Source organism: Nycticebus coucang, chromosome 17 (genome assembly GCF_027406575.1).
Source record: "Nycticebus coucang isolate mNycCou1 chromosome 17, mNycCou1.pri, whole genome shotgun sequence".
Classification (NCBI taxonomy): domain Eukaryota; kingdom Metazoa; phylum Chordata; class Mammalia; order Primates; family Lorisidae; genus Nycticebus; species Nycticebus coucang.
Window position 1 is genome coordinate 77,662,595 of NC_069796.1, and position 18,174 is coordinate 77,680,768.

Sequence of the window (18,174 nt, forward strand, 5' to 3'; positions counted from 1 at the left end):
AAGAGATCCTGCCTCAACCTCCCAAGTAGCTGGGACTACACATGCCCGCCACCGTGCCCTGCTAATTTTTTCTATTTTTAGTAGAGATGTGGTCTCACTCTTGCTCAGGCTGGTCTCGAGCTCCTGAGCTCAAGTAACTCTCCTGCCTTGGCCATCCAGAGTTCTAGGATTCCAAGCGTGAGCCACCACACCTAGCCTTTTGATCGCAATTTTAAAAAAGAAAAAGAACCTGGCCTCCCAGAGTTCTAGGATTCCAAGCATGAGCCACCCACACCTAGCCTTTTTATCGCAATTTTAAAAAAGAAGAAGAATCTGGACTTCCAAGGAGAGAGACCTGGGTTACACCCTGATCTCTGATGTAAATGGAAAGAACAACTTTATCAATCTCTTAGGGTAGCCCTGAGTATTGCAGGAGGTATTCGTGTAAAGTACAATGTGCTTAACACGTGTAATGTCACTGCTTTGCTTTTATTACCATAAATGCTCAACAAACGTCTGTTGGGATAAATCAATGAAGCAAATGTTTGAAGAGGTAACGACTTTCACTCTGAAGGAGGCCGTGTGTGGTGAGCGATCCTTGGGCCTCCCCACTGCTAACTCCAAAGGTCCCATCTTGACGCTCAGTGGCATTTGTCCCAGTTGCTCCTTCCTTCCTGAAACTCTCTCCACTTGGCTTCAGGGATGTCACTCTCTCTTGATTCGCCTCTACTTGCCTAGCCACGTTTCTCTGACCTCTCAATGCCGATGTGCTTAAGACACAGGGATTGTTCCTCTTCCTCCTCTGTCTATACTCAGTCCCTAGCAGGCCTCTGCCAGACTCCTGGCTTCATGTGCCATTAATGCAAACACAACACAGCCCTCCCCCTGGACCTGTCCCCTGAAATCCAGACTCATATAACCCCTCTCTACGTGGGGCCTTCACAGAGATGTCTAACTCAACATTTTAGTGAACACGTAGAAGAGATGCAACTTAATATATCCAAAATAAATGTCTCATTTCATCAAACAACATCTCCATTTCCAATTGTTCATCCTTAACTGCTCTCTCTCTCTCATGTCCCACGTTCAATCAGTAAATTCCATCTGCTCAGCCTTCAAAATACATCCAGAATCAACCCACTTCATTCCGTTGCTATCATCTTATTCCAAGCCCCAACACCCCTTGCCTGGATTATTATTTCCTTGTGAGTGATCTCTCTGCTTCTGTCTTAAACAATTTATTCCCCCACGACAGCAACCAGAATGATTCTTTAAAAATTTCAGTAAGCTCATGTTCCTTCTGTGATCAAAACCCCTCCTGGCCTCTTTATTCACTCGGGATTAAAGTTCTACAGCGCCTACAGGACCCATGCGAGTTGGCACTGTTGCCCCTGTGATCGTTTTTTTATTATTAAATCATAGCTGTGTACATCAATATGATCATGGGGCACCATACACTAGGTTCATAGACCATTTGACACGTTTGCATCACTGCCCCTGTGATCTTCACTCTTACTTGTTCCTGCCTCTCTGGCCTTCCTGTAGTTCTTTGAAATACTTAGCAGGCTCCTGCCCCAGGGCCTTTGCACTCCTTCTCCTGGACCCTTTGTTCTTGCTGATATATCTGTGATGTATTCCCTCTATTTTTTTCAGATCTCTATTTATAGGTCATCTTATTAAAGAGAACTTTCTGCCCCCTGGATGAGGAGGGCTCTCTCTCGCTGATCTCCCACCTCCCCCCTCCCTTTCGCCGGGCTGCCTCTGTCTATCACCGTCTAACACACCATAAATATCACTTGCTGGTCTTTTTCATTATCTAATGACCCCATGAGTCACCTCAGCTCTATGAGGGTAGGGACCTTGCCTCATTCTTCAGTGTTTCTTAAGAACCCAGTGCTGAGCACATGGTAGGTCAAGTGAATCAATGAATGGACTCAGTGTAAAGAGGCTGTGACCTGCAGGGGGTCCCAAGGCATAGGAGTCCATGAACTGCTGAGACTCTGTGGCTGCTGTGTCTTTCCTAGAGGAAAGGGCGTGACTGTTGTAATCTCAAAATCAACTGCCTAGGTGGGTTTACTGGGTAATCCCGTGGCCCTGGGCCAAACGGAACAACCGGGTCTTTTCCCCATGTCCTTAATGATGTCCTGGAAAGCCTGTCCCACAGCCAGCTCCTCCAGCTTGTACCTTTACTGACAGGGATGCTGTCTGTCCAGGGTACCAGGGTGGGCTCCTGGATCCCCTGAGAGAAGGTCAGTAGAAGTCCAAATGCTTGCCCTGAGAGGCTGGGTTTGCTGGTCACATGCAGCAGGATGAATGGCAAATACATGCTTTACAAGCAGGGAGCAAGCCTCCCCACAACCCTGTCAAAATATCCTTTGAGCTGGGATGTTTTCTTCCTTCTCTGAGTGAGCAGACCTTGGCCATGGCCACATTGTCTGGCAACATTTCACTGATTCCCCGGCTTTCTCTGCATGTTACCACGGAAATGAGCCCCTGGCACCCCAGAAAGATATATTCCAGGGATGCTCATTCACCCACCTGATTGCCCTCATCGAGGGCCAGAATGACATCCTCACAGGCATACACACGCACACAGGCGTGCATGCACACAGTGACCCTGGTGCAAGGGTTCCAACTGCCCTGTGACACCACAGACGTGAGGATGAGTGAGTCACATGCCAGGTACATAAGACTCACGTGGGTTGCTCATGTGGCTCATGTGCAAAGATGAGGGGATATAACCTCGGTTCACAAATGCGATAATCTTAGCAGGAATCTCTCTCTCTCTTTTTCCCTCCCATTCAGCTTAGAAGAAAAACGAAAAGAGAGGCTTTTGCTTTAAGGCAAAATCGAATCATCATTCTAGTTTTGCTCAGTGGGGAGGAGGCAGAGAAATCCCTTGCTCTGCCTACGTGCTGTCTGGTACCTTCTGCCCCCGATGGCGAGCCTGCTTCCTCACCCAGCCTGGGTGGGTCTGGCCTCCCAGGCTGCTGAGGACCCCAAGCCCTCCGTGTTGGAATGGGCAGATGACATGCCTCCTATTGTTTGTTTTCAGCTTCTTGGAATGTCTGTAAAATTATTGCATAGCATGTCTTATTTTGCTATATTGCTATGTCAGGACGCTACCTATGCTGACATGAGCTTGGCAGGTGTGGTGTGGTGGAAGAAGGTACTTGCGTGTGGGTCTGTTTGTGCCCGTGGCTGGGGTGTGTGAGTACCATTTTGTACACATCTGTGTGTGCAGTGTGTGGAAATGATCTCTGTAGGTGTACACATAGTGTGTGCAAGCACGTGTGTGTGCATGGATGTGTGGCGTGTAGTTGGGCTGTACGTACGCAGACAGAGTCCATCCATAAACACCAAACCAGTGGTTGTCCCCACAACTCCACTTGCTGCAGTACTCAGTGCCCACGCCACAGCCCCGCTGGCCTCTGTTATTTGAGATGAGTGACCAAAAATTGATGGCTGAGTTTCTGCCCCTCAAAGATTTCACCAGGGAGAAAGGAGTCAAGCTAGCAGTGTGCAAGGACAGGCATAAGTAAAAACAAAAACACAGTTTCTTGGTTCTCTGGAACCTGAGGCGCTCTCCTTTCCCATGGAGAGCCATGCCTACATACGGGGTCAGACTGACTGAAAAACCCAGCACGGAGCTTTCTGTTGTTTCCAGCCCACACTCCTACAGACACACACACTCGGGCTCTTTGTTACTTTGGGTGATGCAATGATTTCTTCACGGAAAACATACAAAAATACACGTTCACCGTTAAAACTAGGGTTTTGCTGCAAATTGACCACAGCCAACCTAGGAAAGAGGATTCCAGCAACCACTACAAAAACACACACTCTTTTCCCTTTAGATTCAAGGATAGCCTGTGAAAACAGCACATTCAAGGCCCCAGATGAAAATGACCCATCTTTTAACAATTTTATCTCTGGTCAGAAAAGTTGCAATATGACCTTGAACCATAAATTATGGCAAACCATTGAGGTTGCAGGCATCGAACCATCTCTAACCCATGAAACTATTTCATGTGATTCAACCTAATGCGGTGCCTTTTTGAGGTTCTGTGAATAAAATGAGGATACTAATCCCTACCTAGCAGGACTGTTTCAGAGATTAAATGCACAACAAATGCCACGACCTAACCTGATAGCACAACCCACTTTTTCCCAAATGGATCTCTGCTGCAGATTAAAGGAAATGAGTTTCTCTGCTGCTCAAAGCTCATTGCTTACTTTTCCAACATGTTACACCCGGTAGACGCTGGAAGGGTCAGAAGCCCTTTCCAATCCCTCTCCTTTCATCTCTTATATCACAAGAGCTCTTTCTTGTTCTCCGATCTTTCATTTTCTTATCACAGGGATGGAACGTCCACTCTTGTCTTTCTGAGCACGGTATCGCCGCGATTGTGCGTCTTGTTCAGTGTTTGCCGTTTTCTGCTCCCAGTATGGACTCTATCACCTTTGGGTTTCTCTTTCTGTTTTATTCCACAGCCTTTGATTGTCCGGTGACACTGGCTGGTGTTCCTATGTAAGAGCTGGAAAGCTGTTTAGAAGCCATGAATGTGGCTTGTTGACTGGTAAGCTTCACTACTGGGTGAAAACTCGGTAAACTGATTTTGATGTTAGACTGGTCAGCTTCTCTAGCAAGGACTTCTCTAATCTCCTACTTGGGAGCTATTACCTGGCAGCCAGTGTGAATCTCAATATTTAATATAAAATTGTCTGTAAAATCAAGTGTTCTGTCCTTAGCTTGAGTACAGCCCAGTTTATCTTCACACAAAGAAAAACATCCAGTATTTTGTTGTCATAGAAGTGAGAAATTTGCATGGATTTACTTGTCGGGGGAAGGAGTGGTGGTCATGACAGTGATGGTGGTAACAGCGGTGGTGGTAATGGGTATGGTAGTGGTAGTGATGGTAAAGGTGGTGGTGATGCTGGTCATGGCGGTGGTGGGATGGTGGTGGTGTCAGGGGTGGTGCTGGTAACAGTAGTGGTGGTGGTGGTGGTGACAGTGGGGGGTGTTTCTCTAACCACTCCTACTTTTTTTTTTTTTTTTTACTGATTACCCACCTGATTTCCTTTTTCTAGAAATTAATTGACATAACTAAGATTCTTTTCCTTTTGTCTTTGTAAATTTACATCTTTTGTATTCCATTTTTATTTTAGTGGGGTCTGAGAAAGAAGCAGATAAAAATAAAGGAGTACAATTTCCATTTCAAAATGGAAGTTCCCCTGGCCTCTTCAAGGCCTAGATTTTGCTTCTTTTCATCTTGTTTTCCGCCTTTTCCCTATTTAGTTTCTTTTCTTTTCTTTTCTTTTTTTTTTTTTGAGACAGAGCCTCAAGCTGTTGTCCTGGGTAGGGTGCCGTGGCATCACAGCTCACAGCAACCTCCAACTCCAGGGCTCAAGCGATTCTCCTACCTCTACCTCCCAACTAGCTGGGACCATAGGCGCCCGCCACAACGCCCAGCTATTTTTTGGTCGCAGCCATCATTGTTGTTTGGCTGGCCCAGGCAGTTTATTTTCAATATATAAATAATAAGTTCCATCTCTAAGCACAGTGAATAGTCCAAAACATGATCAGACTGGTCAGTTCATCACTGTCCCATACAATTCAGGCAGCAGGGGCCTGGGTTTTTCAGCGAGTAAAAGGGACCAGGGCCATTTCAGTTTTTTGAGGGTTTTTTTTGAGTATATATTTTTTCTAATTTAGGAAAATTGAGGTGTATTTTAAACATTTGCATTTACCAAATTCATGCTTTCAACACTGAAAAAAAATTACTAAGCGAGATAATTATGTGCTATTCACAAGATAATTACAGGATTTATTAAAAATATTAATTCGTAACACACAGACAGAGTGGGACAGTAACGAGACTGGAGCGTAAACCAGTGCAATGAATATCTTCCTTGAAATCTATCTCAATTCATTTAGAGATAATACCCTGTTTCCCCTTAAAATAAGTCTTATTATAAGGTGTGCTCCCAAAGATGTGCTAGGTCTTATTTTCAGGGGACGTCTTATGGTTCCTGTAAGTAGGTCTTATTTTCGGAGGATGTCTTATTTTCGAGGAAACGGGGTATCAGCCTTCTAAATCTTAGGATTTCCATAAATGCGGTAGCCAAAGTGTTTGCTTCCACCCACTGCTGCATGTACCCCCTGCCTAGACCCCTGCTCCTACACCCCTGCATGAGATGGGGGCTGGGACAGCAGCTGTGCAGCATCCACAGAGGCAGCGCTGCAGGGACGGGAGCGATGCTGCCCCTGCACTGCGGGCCAGGCGGGCCAGACCTGCTCAGCAGTGACTCGCAGGTGCTTTCCACTCCGCATGCCCAGGTCTGGCCTGGGACTGTGCCTCAGGAGCTGAGTGTCACCTGGGCCCTGACAGGTAGACAGAAAAGGAGTTAGCTGACCAGCGTGGTTTTCCTGCCAGTAAGAGAGTATTGGAATCCAGGTAAATCATCTCTTTTCAACCCGTCTTAACATTTAAAGTAACCCCAAACAGGAAGAAAAATATCACTCGCCCACCATATTACTTCTTACCAGCCAAACGAATCAGCCATTTTTATTTGTTCGTGTTTTATTCCTGTTTATCTGTATTATTTTAGGTTCCCTCTCTCTCTCTCTCTCTCTCTCTCTCACACACACACACACACACACACACACACACATATCTTAAAATGAACAGAACACCGGCTCTGAAGTCAGACTTGTTTCAAATCCTGTCTCCCCACCCTCTCTTAACAAATGCATGGCCTAGGGATGAGCCAACTTCCCTAAGCTCGAGTTTTCATCTGTACAAAGGGGATAATAATAATAATATCAACTTTGTAGGATCATTTCAGAATAAAAAAAATGTGAAACCATATATGGGAAATGCCAATCACAGTATGTACTGCATAGTAGATGCTTAATGAACAATAGCCAGAATTATTGTCATTGATTCTATAATTCAACAAACATTCAAAAAATAGCCTTTATTAAGCTGCAGACAGTAGGGAATAAGATCAGGACCCTGTCCTGAGAAAATGCATCCTCCAGGGCTGGAGATGGACACATACATAGACAAGCGTGCCGTCCACGGAGGACTCCCATCACCTGTGTGCTAGCAACAGTGAGGCAGGCACTGAGCTGGACCGGGCAGACAGGAGGAAAGGGCAGACAGGTCAGGATTTGGTTAACACGGGCCATGCACTGCTTGGGAGAACTTGCAGAGAGACGATGTGGTATTCTGCTTTTTTCAACTGAACATCAAATTACAAGCACTTTTGATACTGCTACATAATCATCCCATCATTTTTAATGACGGCATAATATTACACTGCTTCGAGGCACCACATTTTCCTCCACCTTTCCCCTGTCGTTTGATTCACAGGTTACCAATTTGGAGCTATTATAGACACAGCTACAATGAACATGCATGTGACAGTTTTCCTATTTCTGTAGGATAAATTCTAGGTGAAAGGGTAGGAACATTTTTTAATAGCTCTTGCAGGTCACTGCCAACTTGTTTTCAAAGGATCCATACAATGGATGTTATCCTAATTTCACGTGTTTTGTCAGACTAAGTGAAATTGGTGCTTCAACGTTGTTTTCATTTCTATTTCTTCGACGAGTTGTTTGGCAGGGGAAATTGAATTAACGTGAGTACCTTGGATGGCTGTAAGGGCAGCAGAGAGCAGGAAACTGTGAGGGCAGCAGGTATGGGGCTGGGAGGGGTCTGTCTCACGGAGACAGGAAGAGGAGGCGGCCTACATGTTGACACTAATTGCATTTCTTAATGGCATTGTTTGTATTTTACCTCTCTTCCATGACTGACTTAATGAATAATTAACAGCATCATAATCACCATTGACTATAGGTAACAGGGGGGAGAAATTGTCATTTCTAACCCTGACTGCCTTTTCAGGAGGGTAGTGACTGTTAAACAGGGAGCCTATATTCTGCCGAGCACTTTTTCTAAACTTTGAAGGATCTGGAAAAACAACTGAAACCAGAATAATATCTGCAGCTCTTCTACTATTGATAGGCAAGTTGTTGGCTTTGCTGTTGCTGCTTGCCTGGGGCCTATCTCAGCCTCGGGATAGAGGAAGTCCTGAGCTGAGGGCAGGGGAGGAGGGGAGCCCTGCTCCCCTGAGACTGTTCCACAGAGAATACGATGGGGGGTGGACGAGACCAGCCACACGTGAAGTTGTTTTTCCCAGATGAGGGAGGAACCCTGGAGGAAGGTATGGTGGGAGCCTCCACTTGTGAAAGAGGATCCTGAGAACATGAGACAGGACGGGGCGGGGGTGGGCGGAGCTCGGCGAACAGGCTGTCCAGCTGGCTCAGGGACAACATTCAGCCTTTGCAGAAGGAAGCAGCTGGATAAATGGGCTGGAGGCAGCATTCAGTGTGCAAGTTCTCTGCAACTTCCCAAGGGCCCCAGTAAGGAACAGTGAGACACTCAGAAGGGCTAGTGGTGAACAGATGTTAGGGCCAGAGGCTAACATCTGGGACAATAGACAGAAGTAATGGGTAGCCACACAGTGCCCCAAAGGCCAGTTGAGGCCAGTCACCCTCAGCGGATACAAATCCAGGTGCTGGACTAGAACAGGAGGCCCACTTTAGCATGGACACCAGCAAGAATCCAGAAGGCTCATGGTCTCATAAGCTCCAAACCACCCTGACCCCAACAGCTGATCATGCCCCTACACTTAGGAGAAAATGCCCGACTACTTTACGTCACACAAGGAAAAGAATTTGGAATTTCTGGGGAGTTCTGGGAAAGGAGAAGGCAGGTAGAGATATTAGAAGGGAAGAGACGATCTAAAAGCCATCAAGATGGCAGAAGGCTCTGTGCTTTGAGGTGGTCTTCCTTCCTTTGATCCCTTAAATGACCAGTAAGAGCTATTCAGCTCACTACTTGCTGTCAGTTAATATTTTGTGAAAACTAATATTGAAGCTCACTTTTAGCCCACATGGATGTGAAATAGGCATTGAGCCAGTATGGGGAAGCTAGGGACACTGAGGACCACGAGGACATGACCCTGGAGAAATCACAAATGTGGATGGAGAGAGGCTGTGAGTGTTCAAGCCTGTGACACTGGGTTGTTCCAGCCCAGAAAAGCCCATGTCTCTGGGAACAGTCTCTTGACGTAGTAAAAATGGGGGCTCTGGCAACTGGATCCAAATTCCAGTTCTCCCACTTAGTAGCTGAGTGTCGTTGAGCAGGACCCTTGACTTCTCTTAATCTCCTTCCCTTATCTCTAAGATGGGGTAATAAGAGCACTAACTTCTTAGAATTGTTCTGAGAATTTGATGAGGAAATAACATGTAAAACACTTACTTTTGAGACTGATGCATGCCAAATAGCATTAAATAGCTATGACAAGGAAGATAAGGACAACAAAAATGGAAATGGTGCTAATAATTGTAGTATATGTGGTTACTTTCCTGCCTAATGTCCCTTCTCCCCTTTTCTTTCCAACAGAACCATGTCCAGCCTCAGTGATAAATCTCTATGAGTCTGAGTAGATCATGACAAGTATTTCCCCTGCACTCCTTGAGGCCATGTGACACAGTTGTGACTCTGCAAAAGCTTTTTTTTTTTTTAACTTGGTGTCTTAATCTGTTTTCTGTTTCTGTATCAGAATACCACATACTAGGTAATTTATAGAGAAAAGTAGTTTATTTAGCTCATGGTTCTGGAGACTGGCAAGTCCAAGAGCAGGCAGCAGTGTCTGATGAGAGCCTTCTTCCTGAGTCAAAACTTGGTGGAGGGCATCACATGGTTAGAGGGAAAAAAGTTGTGTGTGTGTTCAGCTCTCTCTTCCTCTTCTTATTAAATCACCAGTCTCATGACGAGAGCCCCACCCTGATGACCTTATCTAATCCTAATTGCCTTCCAAAGGCCCCACCTTCAATCAACATATGAATTTGAGAGTTAAGTTTCCAACACATGAAATTTGAGGAACACCATATTTATATAAGAAAGAAAGAAAGAAAGAAAGAAAGAAAGAAAGAAAGAAAGAAAGAAAGAAAGAAAGAAAGAAAGAAAGAAAGAAAGAAAGAAAGAAAGAAAGAAAAGACCCAGACACCTTCCCCTGCTTCATTCTCCTTGGACATAGATGTGATATCTAGAGCTACCATGGCGTGATGTGATTCTGAGGGACAAATGTGTGGGAAGAGGCCACAGGCATCAGAGTCATTAGTAGAGTGTTAGTAAGATGCTACACCAGAGCTCCCATCTGCTCATCTTCTTATAAGAAATTAGGAGATCAAACTACCGGGTCATGTCTTCAGTTATTTGTATCTAAAGGCATTCCTGAAAGGTATAATGCTGATCCATCCTCAAGGAGTAAAGAAGCCTAAATGGACTTCCAGGTTGCTTGTTTATTCTGACCTGTAAACCTGTGATATATCATCACTTCCTGTTTCCCGCAATATCATAACATCCTCACCCATAAAAAGTGGCTCCAGGAAAATCATCCCACTTTGCCTGATTGGAGCACAGCTGATGTAAAGAAAATGAGGCCAACCTAGTATCCAAAATAGGGGTATCTGACCTGCGGTTCGTGGGACCCAGGCTGATTTTGTGAGGACTTTTTTGCTCATCTTTGGTGTGCATGGACTCTTTTTTTTTTGCTTATCAGCTTTCCTCGGTGTTCGTGTATTTAATGTGTGGCCCAAGACAACACTTACTCTTTTAATGCGCAGCAGAGAAGATTGGATGCACTTGATAAAACAGCGAAATGAAAGTTTTCCTTCCTGAGAAATCAATGATGAAGAAATGTTTACAAGAGGAAGGGGGGAGTTGAATCCCAATCAATATCATCCTGAAAAATCCAAGTGCACGTGCTCTGAGAAACCCCACCATTACCAAATTCCCAATTATTTTGTTGCTTCATTCACCTTAATCCAAACTGTGCTCGGCTTGTCCTGCCTCCCTGAGGCCCAGGTTGACTAGTCCCTGAGTTCCTATGAAATAAGGACCAAATATTACCTTTGTAGCTCCAGGGCTTAAGATGGGAACAGGCACAGAGCAGGAGCTCAATCTAGCATGAGCAAAGGAATGAATGAGAAAGAAAGGAATTAGGACAGAATATTTTAAAGACAAAGTCTTCAGGCCTTCAGTAGAGTTGAAGTAGAAAAGTTTTATAGATGAGCAGTTCCCTTGAGCCAAGAGAACTCAGTTCCCATCCTGTCTGTGCACTGCCGTACGCTAAGTCACGGGCTCCATGCCTCAGTCTCCCTCTCTGTAAGTATGGGGCCAGTTGTGGTACCCTTATAGGATTTTCTGTGAGAGTCATAGTCACTTAGAAAGTGACCATTCACAGAAAGCCCTCAGTGAAGGGAGGCACAGGTGGTGGTATTATTACAGCATTTCTTTTTGCTCCAACAACATCAAGATCACCAGAAGATCACCAAACATAGACATCTGGGCACTGTTCCCTCACCCCCCCCAGAGTTTCTGATTCAGTAGGTCTGGGGTTAACAGCCCTGGCTGCCACGGTTGCTATCGCTCGGAGAACTGCTCTTTCGAACCACTGGCCCAGCTTATTCCTTAGGCTGCCATAGGGTAGGCCGTGCTTGGCAGAAGGCAGTAAAGAGGAGCCAAGAAGAGAAGAAAGAAAGGCAAAAAAAGAAAAAGAAAAAAAAAAAACTTGGAAAATTCCACACAGAACTTCCTAGGCTATATGCTGAGGCTGGGTGTGAGTGTGCCCAGAAATTGGTCCTCATCCCTCAGGCCTCTAAACATAGTTGAGCAGGCTATGCCCAGAATCCAGGCATCCTGCTTTAGCTTCAAGGCCAATGGGGCTGAAATCCCCAGACAGGATGCCTTTTCCTAACATAAATAAAGCCTCTGAGTATTTAGCCCCTCAAGGGGGTTTGTTTGGTGGGATGAGAGATGGGAAACTGGGGCATCTGTCCTATTGCCTCAAGCAGGCTCAACTATTTACCCCAGGATACACACAATGACCGCACAAATACGGTCATTTCCTGTTTGCTGTGACCTGAAAAATTTGGTGACGTCTTGCTCTAAAGCTATCCAACAGCATAGCCATTAAAAACAGGCGACTCTTCCAAACTGAGATGTCCTATATGTGTAAAATACATACCGATTGCTAAAACTTAGAACAAAAATCAGAAACTCGTTTGTCATTTGTTTTATATTGATTACATGCAAGTGTTAAAATGTTAACTATATTGGATATGCTACTAAAATAATTCTCACCTGTTTCTTTTTGCCTTTTTAATGTGGCTATTAGAAAATTTAAAATTATATATGTGGCTTGCAGGATACGTATGCAGTGTGCTGCCCTAGAAAGCTGACATTTTGCAGAAACACAAGTGGCTTGGTCTGTTTGTGTGGGTGGGGTCTGGGAGCATATGTGCGTATGCATGTGTGGTGTGTGTTTGTGTGTAGCTGAAGTGTTGAAGGGCGGCAGAGAGGACCCATGAGCAGTCCAAGCACTTGAACTTGATCCTGAAGGAGACAGAGAATGATTCAGAAGTTATGAGAAGCAGATTGGCCCTATTAGATTTTCTAAATGACACCTAGAAGCAGAGTGGAGGAGGGACTGGAGGGTTTTGCAAGAAAAGAAGAAAAGTGGTAGGACAGAAGGAGAAGGCCATTACCAGCTCAGACCGGGCCAGGGATGGAGAGTGTGGGCTCTGGAGACAAGTCTGGTCCATTCGAATCCTCGACTATCCACTAACTACATGTGTGAGTTCCCACAAGTCACTTAATTTAATCCTCAGTTTGTTCATCTGTAAAGTAGGGATCTGCGTCATTGTGTCCTTATAGGTTGCAGGTTGCTAATTGTGTTCCCATATGGTGGTGGAAAGAGGGTGACACTGGAGTCCCTTTTATAAGGGCACTAATCCTATTCATGATGGCTCTGCCCTCATGACCTAATCACCTCCTAAAGGCCCCCACCTCCTAATACCATCACCTTGGGTGTTAGGTTTCAACATACAAGTTTTAGGGTACACAAACATTCAGACCATTGCACAAGGCATTAGTGTATTTATAGATGTTTAAAGCAGTGTCTGACTCGCCCTGCTGGGTGGGTCACAAGCTCCTCTCTGACTTTGCCAAGAGGGTGTGTTCTCATGAGTGGATTAGCCGGGATCTTGTGCCCAGCCCCCATGGGCAGGCAGCTGGGGCTGTTATCCCAAGAAAGCAGAGGAAGGGAAGTGTGCTGGCCAACACAAACAGCAGCTGCCCCCACCTACTCCACCTTCCCGGTTCTGTGACCTTGGGCAAGTCACTCAATGGATCAGAGGTCCAATTTATGCTTCTGTAAAACCTTCCTAGGGAAATGACAGATTGCACAATCCCTGCCCCGTAGAAGGTGCCCAACAAATGTTAATCCCTTCATAGGACAAATAATGGAAGGCCATGTGGCCATCATAGGCAGTGAAGACCCGACCTTTGGCCAGGGCTAGACAATTATCTAGGTTTGGGAGCTGTCCTGGCTGCAAGGTCAGATCATACCTCAGACTCTCAATGTCAACAGAAAGTTCAGCTGGGGGCCTGGTGAGTGGGCCCTGGCCTGTGTCTGTTTAGCAAACATCCACCAGCCATCCTCTTGGAAACCTTTCTTCACTCACTAAGCAGTTTTGGTCCAACCTGTTCTCCTTTTGTAGCTGGGATTTTGTAAGAGGCCAAATTCCAGGCTGGGGCAGGATAAACAAGATCACATGGCTAATGACTGGTGAGTCTGCCTGGAATGCAATTTACTGCAGATTTCCGTGAAGGAGACTTTATCACCCCCGGACTGTTTACAGGGAGGTTGTTAAAACAGGAAAGGGGTGGGGAGTGGGGGGTTCCAGGCTCCATAGGATGGGTGCCTGGCATCTTTTCTCCACCCTCTTTTAAGGACCAGGGACATCTGCTACTAACTGGGAATTCTCTGTCCCAAATACAATCTTCTTGGTGAAAGCCTTCCATCCATCTAACAGATTATGGCTTGCAAAAGATTCTTAGTTCTACCACTACCCCAGTTTTGCAGGTGGGGAAATCAGAACTAAGTATGGGGAAGTAACTTACCCAGGGACACACAGCCAAGAAATGGCAGGGCCAGGGTTAGAAAATTTTCCACAAAGCACACCGGGCAAAAACAGTGTTTGTGCCCAATATTCTGGACCCACAGCTAACCCTTCCTTCCGAGTGGGAAGGATACTTGACTTGAATATACTTTGGTAGTGAAGGGAATTGGAGGGTCTCTTGTTCGATGTGGGTGCTATCATGGTAGGAAAGATTTTTCTTTTAACTTAGCTCAGAATCTTAGACATTTGCTTCCTTGACCTCACATTGGCCCTTCTCTGTCCAAACATAGCTCAAACCTCTCCAGCTCGGTGTCTACCCTGTCTCTAAAGTGATGTCAAGGTAGTCAGGTGGGTATAAGAGATTTGAGCTCAGTTCCTAGCCTGGCCACAATCCTGCCATCTAAATGACTTTAGGCAAATCACTAATCAGCTGTCACTGGGCCTCAGTTTTCTTATCTGGAAAAAAAGGGGGTGTAAAGTCTAGACGAGCTCAGAGATCCCATCCATGCTTCTAACACATCTGCTTGCAGCTCTGCAGCTGAGGAGCTGGGGCCCAGGGCAAATGCCTACTGCCCTGCATTGCTGACAACACCCACAGGTCTCCTCACACCTCTGACAGCTGCCCCGGCTGCCCCCTCTGGTGAGCTCAGCACAGCATTCAGCATTTGTGAGAACGGCGGTAGAGATAAACATAGGCAGCTCTGACCCCACGCAGCCCTCCTCCCTTGAGGCAGCTGGGACCAGCCTCGGGGAGGACTGGTTGCCTGCCCAGAATGAACAGGCTTGGGGTGGGCAGGTTCCATTAGCTCATTCTCCTAATTGTTCTGGCTGGTCATTGTTTCTCCTGATTAATTCCCAATTAGCACTGGGGAGCACAGCTTGGGTTTGATTCTGCCAGTTCTCCAGAGCCAGTTCTCAGCTATTTCTGGCTTGGCCAGACCCAGGGCCTTCCTGCTTCCATGCTAGCTGCAATGCAGGAAGGGCCTTGGGGGTATCTACACGCTGGCACCCTCGGGACAGCGCTGTGAAATTGGCCTCCTTGTCACTTCTGCACACATACAGAGACGGAAGCTTGCCGAGGTGAGGCTTCTTGCCCAGCTCCCCACAGCAAGAAACTGGTGCTGGTGAATGCCATCGTCCAGATTTTCAAACACATGTGCTTTCTGGTCCCACTGTGCTCTTCTTTTCTCACCCCCTAACTCACTGCCTTGCCATTGCCAAACTTGAATCCTTTTGAAATGAATTATTAATTTAATAAAATAAATAAACAACCCCCAGGCCTTGTCTTTCCAACTGGAGCCCCAGAGTCTGTGCCATTCGGGCAATTTTTCTAAGCCAGCGGGGGAATCTCCTGGTCATATTAGGAATAAGCAAAGCCATTTGGGTTTTAATAACATGGTGAGAAAATAGTGTGACTTTAAAGTCTTTATTAGCCCTGGAATGCATTTTCCAAAGCAGGAATTAGCTGACACAGGCAGAGTGTCAGCTGGAAAAACAAGGTCTGGGTTAGGTGGCCCAGAAAAAAACATGCTTTGGTGCCCAGAGCCTCCCATTGATTTCAATTGCTGGTTAGCAGAGGCCAGCAGAACAATTGTCCCATCGGTGAATGTGCCATTAGAAATGACCCCACACAGCTAATGGGGGTTTAATAGTGGCTTGCTTAGTCCTTGGTATGGTTCCTGTTGTCATTTTTAGTAAGAAAATTACCTGTCTGTCATTCTCTTTAAACTTGCACAGTAATAATTAGCCAGGCCCCAAAGAGAAGCTGGTTACCCTTAACCTTGGCTAGATGAAAGCCCAGTGACCCATTAAAGTCTGTGAAATCATTTAACTCTGACTAACTAGGGAAGTAATGTTGTAGCGCATATTTGGTAGAAAATGGCTATAATAACTCACATTTGTTCATCATTTCACAACTTTCGGAGCTCAAGATAACCTTGAGGTCATAAGGGCCCACTAGCTGAATCTGGCCCACTTCAAATATTTGTAAATAAAGTTTTATTGGAGCCCAGCCAGGCCCATTCATTTACATATTGTCTGCAGCTGCTTTATTAGAGTTGCATAGTTCTGACAGACATCATATGGCCTGCAAAACCTAAAATATCCATTCTCTGATCCTTTACAGAAAAAGAAAAAGTTTGATGGCCTTTGCCCTAATTCACAAAAGCCAAGAATGAATCCTGCATCAATCACTTACCAGCTATGTGACCTTGATCAAATTCCTTTACCCCCATTCTCTGCTCCAGTTTCTTCACCTGTTAAAAAGCTAATGAGAGAGCACCTATGTGGTCATCAACACCTTTAGTCACAAATGCTCTTTTGAACTTGAGCATGACTATGTGACTTGCCTTGAGTAGGAAAACATAAGGGGAAGTGATGTGCATCACTTCTAGATAGCAGCGACGGTTCTCCATGCTCTTTTTCACACCATTAGAGTTGTAGGCCAAAGGGGTGGGCCATGTGCCTTGGATGTTGCAACTATAGGATGGTCAACTTGGGTTCCCAAGTGATCACAATGAATAGAGATCCCCTCAACTCACACAGGACATCAAGCAAGAGTGGTAAATAAATCTTTGGTGTTTAAACCCCTGAAGACTTGAGCATTGTTTGCTACTTCAGCAAAACCCAGCTCATGTTAACTAACTGGCAAGATTTCATACGGTTTTTGTTAGGATTTAATGAGTTAGGATTTTAAGATATCTGAAACAGTGGCTGGCACCCTAAGTACACAATGAATGCTAATTGAAATTATTTATATCATTATGTCAATTTTTATTAAGAAAATGTATATTATTTTTGTGTATTATCTAATTTACAACTTCACAATAACTGCAAGGTAGTGACTTATCTTCATTAATTTATTCAATGAACATTTAACAAACACGTGTTTTACATGATTATGTGCTAGACTCTAGTCCAGGCGTCCTCACACTTTTTAAACAGGGGGCCAATTCACTGTCCCTCAGACTGTGGGAGGGCCAGACTATAGTTTAAAACAAAAAACTATGAACAAATTCCTATGCACACTGCACATATCTTATTTTGAAGTAGAAAACAAAAATGGGAACAAATACAATTCACACTGCTTCATGTGGCCCGCGGGCTGCAGTTTGAGGACGCCTGCTAGGACATAGACTTAAATAAGGCACACGTTCTTTCTATAGAAGGGAGGCGGTCCATTTCCCCAGACTTGAGAGTGGAAGTGATACCAAACGAAGGCATCTCAGAGCTGAATCTTAGAAGTTAAGCAGGAGTTTACAGATTGGAAAAGAGAAGGAAGAACATGAGGGTAGAAGGAAGTAGCATATAAAATGTACAGAAACCTGAAATTGTATGTTCTTTGTGGAAAACATTAAGCAGATTGATGTGATAGAGGGACGGGGTTTTGGTTAGAGATGTAGCAGACAATGTTGCTCGGCCACCTGACAGACATTTGCAATCCATTTCTCCCTCACCAGCCTTACACTAGAGAAGAAAAGCAAGATGTGTGCTCTACCTTGCAGCTAGAGTTGCCATGTGACATAGACAGCTTGGAAAAGATGTCATGAGAAGACGCCTGGGAAAATTCAGATTAAAAAAAAAGAAGCAGCACATGAAGAGAGCTCATCACTGTCACAGATGGGTATAATGCCGGGAGCTGTGGCAACCTTCTTGCAACAATGAGGGGAATGCCAAGAGAACTGGACAGACACAGACCCAATGTCTGGACCTTAAGCTACTGCTGGGCAACCCTGGAATTCTGTACCCCCAGACTTCTCCATAAGTTAACAACAGGAACCCTTGTGATTCAAGCCACTGTTCCTCTATTATTTGCTCCATTAGTATCTTAATTAATGGAGGAATTGTGAGAAATGAGCCTGGTGATAGTAGCCAGGGCTAAATCATGCAGGGGAGCTCTAAAGGCCATCAGCATAAGTGGAGGATTTTAGGTAGGGAAAGGAAATTCAGGTTCAGAGAGGGTAAGTCACAACCCAGAACCCCACTGCTAACAGGCTTCAGAGCTGAGATTTGCAACAGAGATCTTCCAAGCCAACCAAGTCTCTTTCCACTGCTATGGGGAGCGTCTCTTTGGCTGAATGGTTCCAGCCAATCCACAGGAGGACTGCTTTGGCCCATAGGTCATTTCTAACTACAGGCTAGAGAAATTGAGATTT